At 44.1% G+C, this 16,490-nt stretch overlaps 1 long non-coding RNA gene across 1 annotated transcript; it reads left to right on the plus strand.

The window, feature by feature from the left end:
* Positions 1–893: 893 nt before the first annotated feature.
* On the plus strand, positions 894–13,412 carry LOC120978898. The gene is made up of 3 exons (XR_005774203.1): positions 894–906; positions 6,204–6,207; positions 12,982–13,412. It is a non-coding gene; the product is annotated as an uncharacterized LOC120978898 (long non-coding RNA).
* Positions 13,413–16,490: the final 3,078 nt, after the last annotated feature.

Below are 16,490 nucleotides of genomic sequence, written 5' to 3' on the forward strand. Positions count from 1 at the left end.
CTAATTTAATCAGTTTCTATGAGGAGGTAAGTTCTAGACTTGACAGCGGCGAATCAATGGATGTCGTATATCTGGACTTCTCCAAAGCATTTGACACTGTACCACATAAAAGGTTAGTATATAAAATGAGAATGCTTGGACTGGGAGAAAACATCTGTAAGTGGGTAAGTAACTGGCTCAATGATAGAAAACAGAGGGTGGTTATTAACGGTACATACTCAGATTGGGTCACTGTCACTAGTGGAGTACCTCAGGGGTCAGTATTGGGCCCTATTCTCTTCAATATATTTATTAATGATCTTGTAGAAGGCTTGCATAGTAAAATATCAATTTTCGCAGATGACACTAAACTGTGTAAAGTAATTAACACTGAAGAGGACAGTATACTACTACAGAGGGATCTGGATAGATTGGAGGCTTGGGCAGATAAGTGGCAGATGAGGTTTAACACTGACAAATGTAAGGTTATGCACATGGGAAGCAATAATGCAAGTCACCCGTACATAGTAAATGGTAAAACACTCGGTAACACTGACATGGAAAAGGATCTAGGAATTTTAATAAACAGCAAACTAAGCTGCAAAAAACAGTGTCAGGCAGCTGCTGCCAAGGCCAATAAGATAATGGGTTGCATCAAAAGGGGCATAGATGCCCGTGATGAGAACATATTCCTACTACTTTACAAATCATTAGTCAGACCACACATGGAGTACTGTGTACAGTTCTGGGCTCCAGTGAACAAGGCAGACATAGCAGAGCTGGAGAGGGTCCAGAGGAGGGCAACTAAAGTAATAACTGGAATGGGGCAACTACAGTACCCTGAAAGATTATCAAAATTAGGGTTATTCACGTTAGAAAAAAGACGACTGAGGGGAGATCTAATTACTATGTATAAATATATCAGGGGTCAGTACAGAGATCTATCCCATCATCTATTTATCCCCAGGACTGTGACTGTGACGAGGGGACATCATCTGCGTTTGGAGGAAAGAAGGTTTGTACACAAACATAGAAAAGGATTCTTTACGGTAAGAGCAGTGAGACTATGGAACTCTCTGCCTGAGGAGGTGGTGATGGTGAGTACAATAAAGGAATTCAAGAGGGGCCTGGATGTGTTTCTAGAGCGTAATAATATTACAGGCTATAGCTACTAAAGAGGGGTCGTTGATCCAGGGAGTTATTCTGATTGCCTGATTGGAGTCGGGAAGGAATTTTTTATTCCCCTAAAGTGAGGAAAATTGGCTTTTACCTCACAGGGTTTTTTTGCCTTCCTCTGGATCAACTTGCAGGATAACAGGCCGAACTGGATGGACAAATGTCTTTTTTCGGCCTTATGTACTATGTTACTAAGTTACTCTTTCTCCCCCTCTTCTTTCTTTTTCCTCCTTTTGTTTACGGCTTTCCTCTTTTCCTTTTCTTTTTTTTTTCTCTCCTTTTATATTGTTATTTATTTATTTATTTATTTTTTATTTATTTTTTTCTTCTTTTTCTCTTTCCTTTCTTCTCCTTTTTTTTTTTTTTCCTTTTCTTTTCTTTTTTCTTTTTTTCTTTTTCTTTCTTTTCTTTCCCCTCGCCTTTCTCTCCTCTTGTCCCCCTTCCCTCCTTTCTCTTCTCTCCTCCTTTTTTCTCCTCCCTTTTCTTCTTCTTTTCTTCGTTTTATTTCATTCGCCTTTTTTTTTTCTTTTCCTCCCCTTTATCCCTTATTTATTTTTTTCCTTCTTTTTTCCTTTTTTCCTCTCCCCACCTTTTTCTTTTTTTTTTTTTTCAGCTTTATACTTTATTCTTTATTCCTTTTCTATTTATATCTAGAGCTATCTTTTATTTTGCTTTTACTTTTATAGCTTCCTTAATTTTTCCCTTAACAGTGAGGGTGAATAGTACTAAGCCCTTAAATGTATTTCTGGAGTGATAAAGCAATTTTGCTTAGTAATTAGTATCGAGGGGAGAGGGCATAGGGGAGACAGCAAACAAAGGGAGGAGATCGCAATTTCCAAAAGCCCGTCAGCCGATGTGATCTCAGCAAGACTTAATCAACAAGGTTAGTCCCAGCAGTACAGGGGAGGAGGGGAGAGGGATCCACAAAAACTATCGGCACAGGGGGGAGGTCAGATATAACGGGGGAGTCAGGCAAAACCCCCAAGCAAGGTCCGTCCAGCAACCTGACAGTCGCAACGGAGTTACTCACAGTCACAGCGAGATTAGTCACAAGGATCGCGGGACGGAGGGGAAGAGGATCGGCAGCGCCGGGGAACACAAAGGTGAGGAAGGAGGTCAGACGTAGGAGGGGGGGTCAGACGGAGCTCCCAGGTGAGGTCCGACAACCCATCCAGCAGCCCATCAGTCGAGGTGAACACAGCAGAGTTAGTTGGTTAGTCAAAACGATTAGTCACAGCGGTGCAGAGAGGAGGGGGGAGGATCAGCAGAAGCGGCACACTCAGCAAGCGGATAGAGAGGAATCACTGACTAGGCAGCAGCACATACCCCCGCGGCCATAGAGAACGTAGGGCTGAAAACCATCATAGAGACGCCAGGAGGATCAGGAGGGTCCTAGTATCGGGATAGCCGAGCCGTGGGGAGAGCGGAGAGCGTGACGTACTCTGTCTACGTCATCACGTCATTCCCTCCCATGAGGAGGTGCCTGGTTGACCATGAGCTATCCCACACATCCCACAATACATAGGCAACAACACTGACCAATATGACAGTAAACCCTCAATTGGAGTAACTATCTAGATATAAAAAAAAGTGGCGAGATAAACCTGAAGATACAGGACCCACTATGGATATATATGGAAGTGCCGTATGGGGATGCCAGGCTGTACTAAGCGCAGGACGTACCTGAAGACATGGTGAGTGGATGGATGACAGACCCTGAGCGCGAGACCTCGACGCGCGTTTCACCTCAGCGGCTTCGTCAGGAGGTCAGGAGGATATACCTGGTTCCACAAAATATTGATTAAGGGGTTCGATATACCTGTTTACACCAAATATTGATTGAGGCCTGCGATATACCTGCTTCCACAAAATACTGATTAAGAGGTTTGATATTCCTGCTTCCACAAAATACTGATTGAGGGCTGCGATATATCTGCTTCCACAAAATACTGATTAAGGGGTTTAATATTCCTGCTTCCACAAAATACTTATTGAGGGCTGCGATATACCTGTTTCCACAAAATACTGATTAAGGGGTTCGCTATACCTATTTCTACCAAATATTGATTAAGGTCTACAATATACCTGTTTCCACAAATTACCGATTAAGAGCATTTGATATAGCTGTTTCCACCAAATATTGATTGAGGGTTGCGATATACCTGCTTCCACAAAATACTGATTAAGGGGTTTCATATACCTGTTTCCAAAAAATACTGATTGAGGGCTGCGATATACCTGCTTCCACAAAATATTGATTAATGGGTTCGATATACCTGTTTCCACCAAATATTGATTGAGGGGTGCGATATACCAGCTACCACACAATAGTGATTAAGGGGTTTGATATACTTTCTTCCACAAAATATTGATTGAGGCCTGCGATATACCTGCTTCCACAAAATACTGATTAAGGGGTTCGCTATATCTGTTTCCACCAAATATTGATTGAGGCCTGCGATATACCTGCTTTTCACAAAATACTGATTAAGGGGTTCGATACACCTGCTTCCATAAAATACTGATTAAGGGGTTCGATATACCTGTTTCCACCAAATATTGATTGAGGCCTGCAATATACCTGCTTCCACAAAATACAGATTAAGGGGTTCGATATACCTGTTTCCACCAAATTCTGATTAAAGGGGTGCGATATACCTGCTTTCACAAACTACTGATTAAGGGGTTTGATATACCTGCTTCCAAAAAATACTGATTGAGGACTGCGATATACCTGGTTCCACAAAATATTGATTAAGGGGTTCGATATACCTGTTTTCACCAAATATTGATTGGGCCTACAATATATCTGCTTCCACAAAATACCAATAAAGGGTTCGATATACCCGTTTCCACTAAATATTCATTGAGGCCTGCGATATACCTGCTTCCACAAAATACTGATTAAGGGGTTTGATATACCTGCTTCCACAAAATACTGATTGAGGATTGACTGCGATATACCTGCTTCCACAAAATATTGATTGAACCGATATACCTGTTTTCACCAAATATTGATTGGGCCTACAATATATCTGCTTCCACAAAATACCAATAAAGGGGTTCGATATACCTGTTTCCACCAAATATTCATTGAGGCCTGCGATATACCTGCTTCCACAAAATACTGATTAAGGGGTTCGATATACTTGCTTCCAGAAAATACTGATTGAGGCCTGCGATATACCTACTTCCACAAAATACCGATTAAGGGGTTTGATATACCTGTTTCCACCAAATATTGATTAAGGGCTGCGATATACCTGCTTCCTCAAAATAATGATTAAGGGGTTTGATATAGCTGTTTATACGAAATATTGATTGGGCCTACGATATACCTGCTTCCACAAAATACCAATTAAGGGGTTTGCTATACCTGTTTCCACCAAATATTGATTGAGGCTTGCGATATACCTTCTTCCACAAAATACTGATTAATGGGCTTGATGATGTTCTCTAGCAACTCAGGCACAGGGTTATTTTGAAAATGACAGGCAGAGAAAGAGGCAGGCCATTCCGCAGGGGTGGTAGCAGTCGGGCAGGTGCACCAGGCTGGAGCCTAAGTGGGAAGTTAGAGAAGGCGCGTGCGATTACTTCAAAGGGCGCGATTACTTCTGCACCATTCTCATCCTCTGTATCTGCACCGTCCTCACTCTCTGCTGTGTGCACCCCCAAATATACCACCACCACCACAACAGCCCCTCCACTTGAGGAATTATTTTCCCATCCATTCCCAGACCTTACAGATGGGCCGCTATTCTTGACATCGGATGAGGAAGAGGAGGTAGCAACAGCCGCCACCCAGCGGTATGATGAGAGTACCCAGATCAGCTCAAGGAGGCCTTCTCCGAGATCTCAAATGTCAGATAATGACGTGTCGATGGACGTCACATGGGTGCCCACAAGAGAGGAAGAGGATTGGAGTTCAGAAGGAGAGACGGAGCAGCAGAGAGGGATTAGAAGCAGGCAGAGCTCGCAGGGCACAGGAGGCAAAAAGCAGACTGCAAATGTATCTGGAGCGAGCCATCTACCATGCACGATCACATCTGCTGCTCCCAGGACGCCGGCATATGGCACCGCAGTGTAGGCTTTTTTTAACGTGTTTGCTGCTGACAATACTGTTGCCATCTGCAGCCTGTGCTGTCAACGCATAAGTCGCGGTAAGCCCAACACTCACCTAGGGACGACCACCTTAAGAAGGCACCTGGACTCCCATAACCGATCCCAGTGGGAGCAACGCCGTCAGAACCCACAAAGCCACACTCCCGGCGCTCCACTTCCTGCCTCTTCTCCTTCTCCTCTCTCCTCCCATTTTTCATCCCCTCCATCTTCCACCATGCTGTCGTAGCGTTCATCTGGCAGAAGGCAGGCTTCCGTCACCCAAATGTTTGAGCGTTAAAAGCTGATGATGCTGGATAACCCTCTTGCCCAACGGCTGACCGCTGGCTTGTCAGAACTGCTAGCCCACCAACTACTGCCATATAAACTGGTGGACTCAGAGGCCTTTAGAAAATTTGTAGCCATTGGAAAACCGGAATGGAAGGTGCCCGGAAGGATTTTTCTCCCAGAAGGGCACCCCAGAGCTATATGGTTACGTTAAGAGGCAAGTGAATATATTTCTGGCACACAGTGTTGGTGCCAAGATACATCTGACCACAGACACGTGGTCTAGCAAATACGGGCAGGGAAGGTACATAACTTTTACTGCCCACTGGGTGAACCTTCTGATGGCCGTCAAGCATGTAACCCGTGGCTTCCGTGTGGATTTGGTGTTACCGCCAAGGATTGCATGCAGGCCTGCCTCTTCTTCTCCTACTCCATCCTCCGTCTCCTCTTCGGTGACTCCTCCTTTTCCACTGCTACCGCCTCTTCCGCTGCGCCCCCCAAGCTCCCCAGAACCTTTTCGACATGCCAGGTGAGACATTGCCATGCTGTGCTGCAGCTGTTGTGCCTGGAAGCCAAGAGCCACATCGGTCCTGCACTGCTTTCAGGTCTGCGGTCACAGGCCGATCAGTGGCTAACCCTACTCAATTTGACAGTTGGTAAAGTGGTGTGCGATAACGGTGCCAATCTGCTGAGCATGCTGAAACAGGGCAAAATGACACACGTGCCATGCATGGCACACGTCCTGAACTTAGTCATGCAGCGATTAGTTGCCAAATACCTCGGGTCTAGGACATCTTGCGGCAGGCCAGGAAAATCTCTGGCCATTTTAGAAGATCTTACACGGCCATGGCTCGCCTTGCTGATGTTCAGCGGCGACACCACTTGCCCATCAGATGTCTGATTTGTGACAGCCCGACGCGCTGGAACTCCACCTTGTATATGCTTGATAGGCTGCTCCAATAGCAACGTGCTGTTAACGAATACGTGTATGAACTCTGCAGCAGGACAGGTTCTGGGGAGCTTGGTTTCTTTTCACTGTGCCAGTGGCTGCTCATGCACGACGCATGCAGACTTTTGCGGCCATTTGATGAGATCACCAAACTTATATCTGGAGCGTGCATTGCGTCGGGTCATTGATCAAACCGTCGAGAAGCAGGAGCAGGAAGATGAGGAAGTCGCAATGCTGAATGAAGTCCCGGGGGGGGGCTACTCCATCTGAGACAAGTCAGCAGGAGTCTGAAGAGGAGGAGGAGGAGGATGGTGGAGTAGGAGGAGGAGGAGCAAGAAGAGCAGGGTTTGAGGGGGACTTTAAACTTTTTGGGGATCCCTGGTGTTGTCCGTGGCTGGGGGGAGGAGACCGAGGACGACATTCTCCTGGGCGATGAGCAGGAGCCAGGGCGCTCCACCGCTTCCAATTTAGTGCAAATGGGGGCCTTCATGCTCCAGTGTTTGAAGAGGGACCCCCGTATAAAAAGCATAAAGGGCAAGGACCAGTACTGGGTGGCAACATACTTAGACCCCCGGTACAAACACAAAATGGCGGACATGTTACCAGCATCACAGAGGGTTGGCAGAATGCGTCATTTCCAGGCCTTGCTGCGAGAGATTCAGCATTCTGCTGTTGCGGGTGCTGGCAGAGAAAGTTCCACCCACAGCAAAACAGGTGCGGGTACCAATCCTACCGCGCCTGCAAGAAGAGGGCGGTTTGAAGATGTGTTGGTCACTTCAGATAGGAGATCATTCTTGCAGCCAACCCATTGACAGCCGCCCTCCGGATCCAGCTTCAGGGAACACCTAGACCAACAGGTGTCCAACTACATTGGGTTAACTGCCCATGTGGACGCTCTGAGAAGCGAGGAACCCCTGGACTACTGGGTGTGCAGGCTTGACCTGTGGCCAGAGCTGGCACAATTTGCCCTGGAACTCTTGGCTTTCCCCTCGTCGAGTGTCCTGTCCGAAAGGACGTTCAGCGCAGCAGTGGGGATCGTGACCAATAAGCGCACTCGCCTAGCTCACGACAGTGTGGACTACCTCACATTTCTAAAAAATTAATGAGGCATGGATCTCTGAGGAATTCAACACCTGTAACGACCACATTTAATTGAATTTCCTCATGCCAGCCCACACATATCCACCATCACTAAGAGAAAAGAATGGTCCTTGTCTTATGTTTATACAGCAGCATAAAAGACCTTTTATGTCAGGTGAATGCCTAATTTTTGTGGCCTATACAGGCCGACAGTTACATTTTCATCCTGTGACCGCCTAATGTCTCTCCAGCCACAAAATCCTACAAAGTTGTTTGCTGTTAGGTGAATGCATATTGGCTAATTTTTGGGGCCTGTACTGGCCGACAGTTAAATTTTTATCCTCTGACCGCCTAATGTCCCTCCAGCCACAGAATCCAAAGTTCTTTGCTGTCAGGTGAATGCCTATTGGCTAATTTTTGGGGCCTGTACTGGCCGACAGTTACATTTTTATCCTGTGACCGCCTAATGTACCTCCATTTACCTGCTGTTATGTGTTGGCCTTATACTCCAGTGTTACCATTTACCTGCTGCTGTCAGAGGTGTTTAAGTTTATTTTAGGTGTTGCCCCGGTCTGGTAGTGGACCATTCCTGGGAATACATTCCTGCTGAGAACCTGCTGCTGTCTGTTCCTGCTGAGTTTTGTGGAGATATGTGTATGCCTTATACTCAACCGTTACCTTTACCTGCTGATGCTGCTGTCTGTCCTGATGAGTTTGCCCTGGACTAAAGGGGCCTTACTGTAACCATATCATTTAAAATTACACCAAAACATAATTTAAGGTTCTTACGAAAATAATTGCAAGTAGATTAAACAGGGTCGTTGCATCTATTGTACACCAGGATCAATCCGGATTCATACCGGGAAGGTCCACATCCAATAACATCAGGAGGGCGCAAGTTATCACACAAATAAAGCCTTGGATAAGCCATGGGTTCTGGCTTCTTTGGACACGGCCAAAGCCTTTGACTCGGCGGAATGGCCGTATCTAATGGAAGCACTAAAATGTTTTGGTTTTGGTCCGGTATTTGCCCAGTGGGTACAAATGTTATATAAGCAGCCTAAAGCGAATATACTAGTGAACGGCTCACACTCAGGTCACTTTGAACTAGGCAGAGGAACAAGGCAAGGGTGCCCTCTGTCACCCCTCCTATTTGCAGTCGCAATAGAGCATTTAGCACTTAGACTGAGGCAGGATGGGGTCTACAGTGGAATCTCCTTAGGTGGCAGAGAGGACAGAGTCGGGTTATACGCTGACGATCTGATCCTTTTTATGGATAGGGCGGAACAGTCGCTACCTAGAGCAATTGAGTAATTGAAATTTTTGTCCGTTTCTCTGGATTGCATATTAACTGGTCCAAGTTGGCTCTGATGCCTCTTAGGCCTGAGGGCTGGCCTACGATATATTGCAATCTCCCAGTGGTAGACCGGTTTAAATACCTAGGTATCATAATAACTAGAGATCCCTCCTTAGCATATACTTTGAACACAGAGCCTTTAATCTCTATATTCACTAAGAAATTTGCGGCGTGGCAATCTCTTCCTATTTCACTGATGGGGCGTCTGAAACTCATAAAGATGATCCTTCTTCCCAAGGCTTGTATGTATTGGAGCATGCTAGCACGACCGTCCCGAGAAGGTTCTTTGACCGCCTTCACTCTATGATGTCCGCCTTCATTTGGGGTGCGGCTAGAAGGAAATTGGTGCTCCGTACTCTGCAGAGGCCTAAGTTGCAGAGGGGTGCGGCACTCCCAGACCTGTTCCTGTACTTCCTAGCGGGTCAGCTACGCTACCTCACCACTTTGGTCTCCTCGCAGCCTCTCCCCAATGCGGAATTCTATCTGCAAGACTTCCTCCAGATACATTCCCTATGGCCAGTACTGGAAGATATTAGTCTGTTCCACGGAAGAGCCCTTCTACTACATCAGGTTTGGGAGGCAGCTAAACTAAAATCTTATACTGATCTGCCGGACGCAATACCCCTTTGGGAAATCTTAATGTTTCAGCATTTGAGTAGACATGATGGCGCTGCGATGTGGAGGGATCATGGGATACTGACCCTAGGGGACCTATATGTGGGAGGATCCTTGAGATCGTTTTCTCAAATCCAGGATAAATCTGGTATCCCAAGACACATGTTCTTCAGGTATCCACAGATTAGACATGCCCTTTCTACGCAGTTTGGTAGAGGCTCTAGAAAAATCTCCAACTATCCACTGATTGGAGTGCTGTCCACACAAGGCCCTAGAGGTCTCATATCGGCTATCTATACACACCTCATAACCATGAAAATGATCATGTCCCCTCTGACCGTAGAAGACAAGTGGAGAAATTGCATTCCATCCCTTTCTGAGACAGAATGGACTGAGGCGTTAGCAGCTCCTACAAGAGTTTCTCCCTCGGTCAATAATAAGATGATACAGCTACATATACTCCATAGAAGCTATCTTACTCCTAGTAGGTTGTTTAGAATGGAGAACGATAACTGCCTAAGATGTCATCAGGCCAATGCCAACTTCTGGCATATGATGTGGGAGTGTAGACTCATACAAAGTTTTTGGAGAGATGTGACATCCTTATTGTCAGATTTAGTGCCAGGAACTGTTCCCCTTTGTCCTAAGATGTGCTTGTTGGGAATTATAGATGAGGAGCAGTGGTCTCATCACCACAGGTTATTCCTGGAAGAAACCTTATTCCTGGCTAGGAAGGCGATACCCCTTAGATGGATGGCTGATAGAATGACTAATGTTCACCACTGGAAACAGGTAGTAAATGTAATGGTCACGTCCACACACACACAGGGGGAAGGGTAGTGACCACTGCGCTCCACCCTCACCCCTGGCCCTGCCTACTTGCCTCACGAGTCCTGATGACAGGGGACAACTGGACGGCAGTCCCTAACTTAGGATATGTGCAGGGAAGACAGACAAGACAAAATACGGAACATGAACGGACCGGGTCAAAACCAAGAGAGCTACGCAGTACAACGGATTAAGCAAAGAATGGTCAGGAGAAGCCGGGGTCAAATACCAGGAGAGTAGCGAAGTACAAGAGGAGTCCTAAGAGAGTAGTCAGGTGGGAGCCGAGGTCACAATACCAGGATGTATGCGCAGTACAGGAGGAGCAGGCAGAGGATCGTCAGGGAACAGGATCAGGTAAATATTCAGTAGTCCAACAAATAGCCAGGAACCTAGAAATTAACAGGCAATCTGTAGCCAGCAGGCTGCCTGTATTTATAGTGGGGAGTGAGGGTCATGTGACGTGGCCAGCGTCACATGACCGACAGACCAACCAGTCGAGCACCGAGTGTATCAGCTTGGCGCTCAAGGCAGACTAGGAGCAGGGAGCCACCCAGCTAGTAAAGCCGCCCTGGGAATGAGGTCAAACACAGAACCTCATTCCAAAAGCTAAGCAACAGTTCTGCGGGCAATGGGGGACCGAGTGCACCTTCGGAACCCCGTGACAGTAAATCAGATTATTCCTCTAGAAAAAATAGTCTACATACACAGGGGGTGCCCTCAGAAATGTGAGAAAGTGTGGGGGGAGTGGTGTGCGTCCACTAATACGTTAAATTCTCGATGAGATCTCATATCTATATATATATATGTAGGTTTTGATGGGAAATGTAGAATCTTTATGTAATCAATAGCCATCTGTGATAAAGTCCCTGAAATGTCAAGTGTGAAACTGTTTAGGAATTGTAATGGTAACTGTCAGAAACCCTGCTGCGTCCAGGAGGAATTATATCAAGAATAATGTACCACGAAATGTTTTATTTCTTATGATTGTTTTATGTCAATTTGTCAATTTGTATGTTGACTTTGTATTTTCATTTATTGGATTTATTGACACGTGGAAAATGTCATGTACATTACTATTGCACCTTTATACTCCAATAAAACAAGTAAAAAAAAAAAAAATTTACACCAAAACATAACAATATTTAAAAACGAAAAAAATATTTATCAACAATTTTACTAAAATAACATGCGTTTATATAAATTTTTTAAGTTAGTCCAGCAGGTCTAGTACATCCTGCATCCCAGTGCGGTGCTGCTTATCCAACTTTTGCACCTTGTGCACAAATGTCATGCGCTGCGCACGCATCTTGCGCTGCAGCGCCTTAATTTTCAGCTCCTGCTGCTCCCGGAGCTCCTTGATTGCTTTTTGGTGCTTCTGCGGCAGCTTTTTTAGTTTTTGCATTTATTTTCTTAATTACTGTTAGGATAAATAAAAAAAATATAAAAATTACTTGCAGTTCAGATTAAGAGCAAATTAGTGCATTGTGTGAAGTATTTTTTTATGTTGTCCCCTCATTGTTGGCACTTTTAATTTTTATGTACATGTTATGGATACATAATCATATTGCTGTGTGCACATATTTAGAACAAATCATATAGGGTAGGTAACTGATATTAAAACTTACATTTAATGTATAGATTGCTAAAAATATGAGCCCAAGATTAAAAGTATCAATAGAGTACAAATGATTCAGCCTTCCCACACGAGATGTAACCTACAGTCAACCAGGTATACATGGGAGAATGCCGACTGTGACAAAAATATCACAATATACGATTCGTCACAAGAACACAAGAATAGAAAAGAGGTATTAGAGAGACAAGGTACTGGGTTTATGACCCTATATCTCCCTCCATAAATAACCTCAAACCCTACTCACTCAATGTCCCTATTTTTCCCTGCTCCAGACAGGACAGTGATTGCCCAGCTTCATCAAGGTACAGTACAGACCAAAAGTTTGGACACACCTTCTCGTTCAAAAAGTTTTCTTTATTTTCATGACTATGAAAATTGTAGATTCATACTGAAGGCATCAAAACTATGAATTAACACATGTGGAATTATATACATAACAAAAAAGTGTGAAACAACAGAAAATATGTCATATTCTAGGTTCTTCAAAGTCACCACCTTTTGCTTTGATTACTGCTTTGCACACTCTTGGCATTCTCTTGATGAGCTTCAAGAGGTAGTCACCTGAAATGGTTTTCACTTCAGAGGTGTGCCCTGTCAGGTTTAATAAGTGGGATTTCTTGCCTTATAAATGGGGTTGGGACCATCAGTTGCGTTGTGGAGAAGTCAGGTGGATACACAGCTGATAGTCCTACTGAATAGACTGTTAGAATTTGTATTATGGCAAGAAAAAAGCAGCTAAGTAAAGAAAAACGAGTGGCCATCATTACTTTAAGAAATGAAGGTCAGTCAGTCCGAAAAATTGGGAAAACTTTGAAAGTGTCCCCAAGTGCAGTCACAAAAACCATCAAGCGCTACAAAGAAACTGGCTCACATGCGGACCGCCCCAGGAAAGGAAGACCAAGAGTCACCTCTGCTGCAGAGGATAAGTTCATCCGAGTCACAAGCCTCAGAAATCGCAGGTTAACAGCAGCTCAGATTAGAGACCAGGTCAATGCCACACAGAGTTCTAGCAGCAGACACATCTCTAGAACAACTGTTAAGAGGAGACTGTGTGAATCAGGCCTTCATGGTAGAATATCTTCTCGGAAACCACTGCTAAGGACAGGCAACAAGCAGAAGAGACTTGTTTGAGCTAAAGAACACAAGGAATGGACATTAGACCAGTGGAAATCTGTGCTTTGGTCTGATGAGTTCAAATTTGAGATCTTTGGTTCCAACCACCGTGTCTTTGTGCGGCGCAGAAAAGGTGAATGGATGGACTCTACATGCCTGGTTCCCACCGTGAAGCATGGAGGAGGAGGTGTGATGGTGTGGGGGTGCTTTGCTGGTGACACTGTTGGGGATTTATTCAAAATTGAAGGCATACTGAACCAGCATGGCTACCACAGCATCTTGCAGCAGCATGCTATTCCATCCGGTATGCGTTTAGTTGGACCATCATTTATTTTTCAACAGGACAATGACCCCAAACACACCTTCAGGCTGTGTAAGGGCTATTAGACAATGAAGGAGAGTGATGGGGTGCTGCGCCAGATGACCTGGCCTCCACAGTCACCGGACCTGAACCCAATCGAGATGGTTTGGGGTGAGCTGGACCGCAGAGTGAAGGCAAAAGTGCCAACAAGTGCTAAGCATCTCTGGGAACTCCTTCAAGACTGTTGGAAGACCATTTCAGGTGACTACCTCTTGAAGCTCATCAAGAGAATGCCAAGAGTGCGCAAAGCATTAATCAAAGCAAAAGGTGGCTACTTTGAAGAACCTAGAATATGACATATTTTCAGTTGTTTCACACTTTTTTGTTATGTATATAATTCCACATGTGTTAATTCATAGTTTTGATGCCTTCAGTGTGAATCTACAATTTTCATAGTCATGAAAATAAAGAAAACTCTTTGAATGAGAAGGTGTGTCCAAACTTTTGGTCTGTACTGTATATCAGGAAAGGGAAAGGAGTAAAATATAAACAGCTGTAACAAAGATGTCCCGACGCGTTTCCTTGGCTTGCGCCAAATCATCAGGGGACCAATATACCAAGTGATGTTACAAGGTTGAAATCAATGATATTATGATCAATATAAAGTGGTGATCAATCGCTTAACAAGACTACTTAGCTGTCCAATGAGTTCCAAAGTGTAGGTCAGCCGTAGAACTTCAGTACAGATCCTGCGTATTGCATGCGGGAGTTGGTGACCTCCTCTTCCTCATCCTGAGCTGGGGCCCGCAGTTTCCGCCTCCATCTCCACCACTTTGCCAACCTCTGGTGGGGGTGGCGCATCCACATGATGGGAGGGTCTGGCTTCCTCTCCCTCCTGTAGTAGGAAGCGGGAAAAAAATTCCATATGGAGTGAAATTGCAAAAAAAAAGCTATTCCACCACAGTTTTAAGTTTTTATTTATTTATGACGTTCGATGTACGATAAAACTGAACAGTTACTTTTATTCTACAGGTCAGTACGAATCTGGCGATACCTTATATGTGTATTTTTACTTGCGTTTTGATAAAAAAAAAAAAAAAGTGGGGAAAAAAATCTGTTTTATTTTTTTGTAGCCATATTTTGACCCCTATAACGTTTTAGTAATTATGTGAACGGAGCTTTATGGGGGCTAATTTTTTGCGGGGCGACCTGAAATTTTCATTGATACAATTCTGGAGTGTGTATGACTTTTTGATCACTTTTTATTAAATTTTTTGTAGAAAATGAAGTGACCAAAAACGGCGAATCGGCCATTTGGACGCTTTTTTCCGTTTTGCTGTTGCCGTATGGGGAATATATTTTTATATTTTTATACTATTGGTGTTTTCGCACATCGCGACACCCATGATGTGTATTTTATTTTTATTTTTTTAGTTCTTTTATTTTTATTTTGGGAAAAGGGGGGTGATTTGAATATTATTATTATTTTTTCCTTTTTTTTTGTTTTTTTTACACTTTTTTATAGTTCCCATAGGGAACTATAAAAATCAATCATCTGATTTCTATTATCATAGACTCCAATGCACTTGCATTGGAATCTACAGTCGTGGCTAAAAGTTTTGAGAATGACACAAATATTAGTTTTCACAAAGTTTGCTGCTAAAATGCTTTTAGATCTTTGTTTCAGTTGTTTCTGTGATGTAGTGAAATATAATTACACGCACTTCATACGTTTCAAAGGCTTTTATCGACAATTACATGACATTTATGAAAAGAGTCAGTATTTGCAGTGTTGGCCCTTCTTTTTCAGGACCTCTGCAATTCGACTGGGCATGCTCTCAATCAACTTCTGGGCCAATTCCTGACTGATAGCAACCCATTCTTTCATAATCACTTCTTGGAGTTTGTCAGAATTAGTGGGTTTTTGTTTGTCCACCCGCCTCTTGAGGATTGACCACAAGTTCTCAATGGGATTAAGATCTGGGGAGTTTCCAGGCCATTGACCCAAAATGTCAACGTTTTGGTTCCCGAGCCACTTAGTTATCACTTTTGCCTTATGGCACGGTGCTCCATCGTGCTGGAAAATGCATTGTTCTTCACCAAACTGTTGTTGGATTGTTGGAAGAAGTTGCTGTTGGAGGGTGTTTTGGTACCATTCTTTATTCATGGCTGTGTTTTTGGGCAAAATTGTGAGTGAGCCCACTCCCTTGGATGAGAAGCAACCCCACACATGAATGGTCTCAGGATGCTTTACTGTTGGCATGACTCAGGACTGATGGTAGCGCTCACCTTTTCTTCTCTGGACAAGCCTTTTTCCAGATGCCCCAAACAATCGGAAAGAGGCTTCATCGGAGAATATGACTATGCCCCAGTCCTCAGCAGTCCATTCACCATACTTTCTGCAGAAGATCAATCTGTCCCTGATGTTTTTGATCAATCTGTCCCTGCCTGCTGCCATTCCTGAGCAAGCTCTGCACTGGTGGCACTCCGATGCCGCAGCTGAATCCTCTTTAGGAGACGATCCTGGAGCTTGCTGGACTTTCTTGGACGCCCTGAAGCCTTCTTAACAAGAATTGAACCTCTTTCCTTGAAGTTCTTGATGATCCTATAAATTGTTGATTGAGGTGCAATCTTAGTAGCCACAATATCCTTGCCTGTGAAGCCATTTTTATGCAACGCAATGATGGCTGCACACGTTTCTTTGCAGGTCACCATGGTTAACAATGGAAGAACAATGATTTCAAGCTTCACATTTTAACCCAATCAGCCTGACATAATGATCTCCAGCCTTGTGCTCGTCAACATTCTCACCGGAGTTAAAAGACGATTACTGAAATGATCTCAGCAGGTCCTTTAATGACAGCAATGAAATGCAGTGGAAAGTTTTTTTGGGGGATTAAGTTAATTTTCATGGCAAAGAAGGACTATGCAATTCATCTGATCACTCTTCATAACATTCTGGAGTATATGCAAATTTCTATTATAAAAACTTAAGCAGCAACTTTTCCAATTTCCAATATTTATCTAATTCTCAAAACTTTTGGCCACGACTGTATGATGATTTTAGTAC

The sequence above is a fragment of the Bufo bufo genome, chromosome 9 (assembly GCF_905171765.1).
Source record: "Bufo bufo chromosome 9, aBufBuf1.1, whole genome shotgun sequence".
Classification (NCBI taxonomy): Eukaryota; Metazoa; Chordata; class Amphibia; order Anura; family Bufonidae; genus Bufo; species Bufo bufo.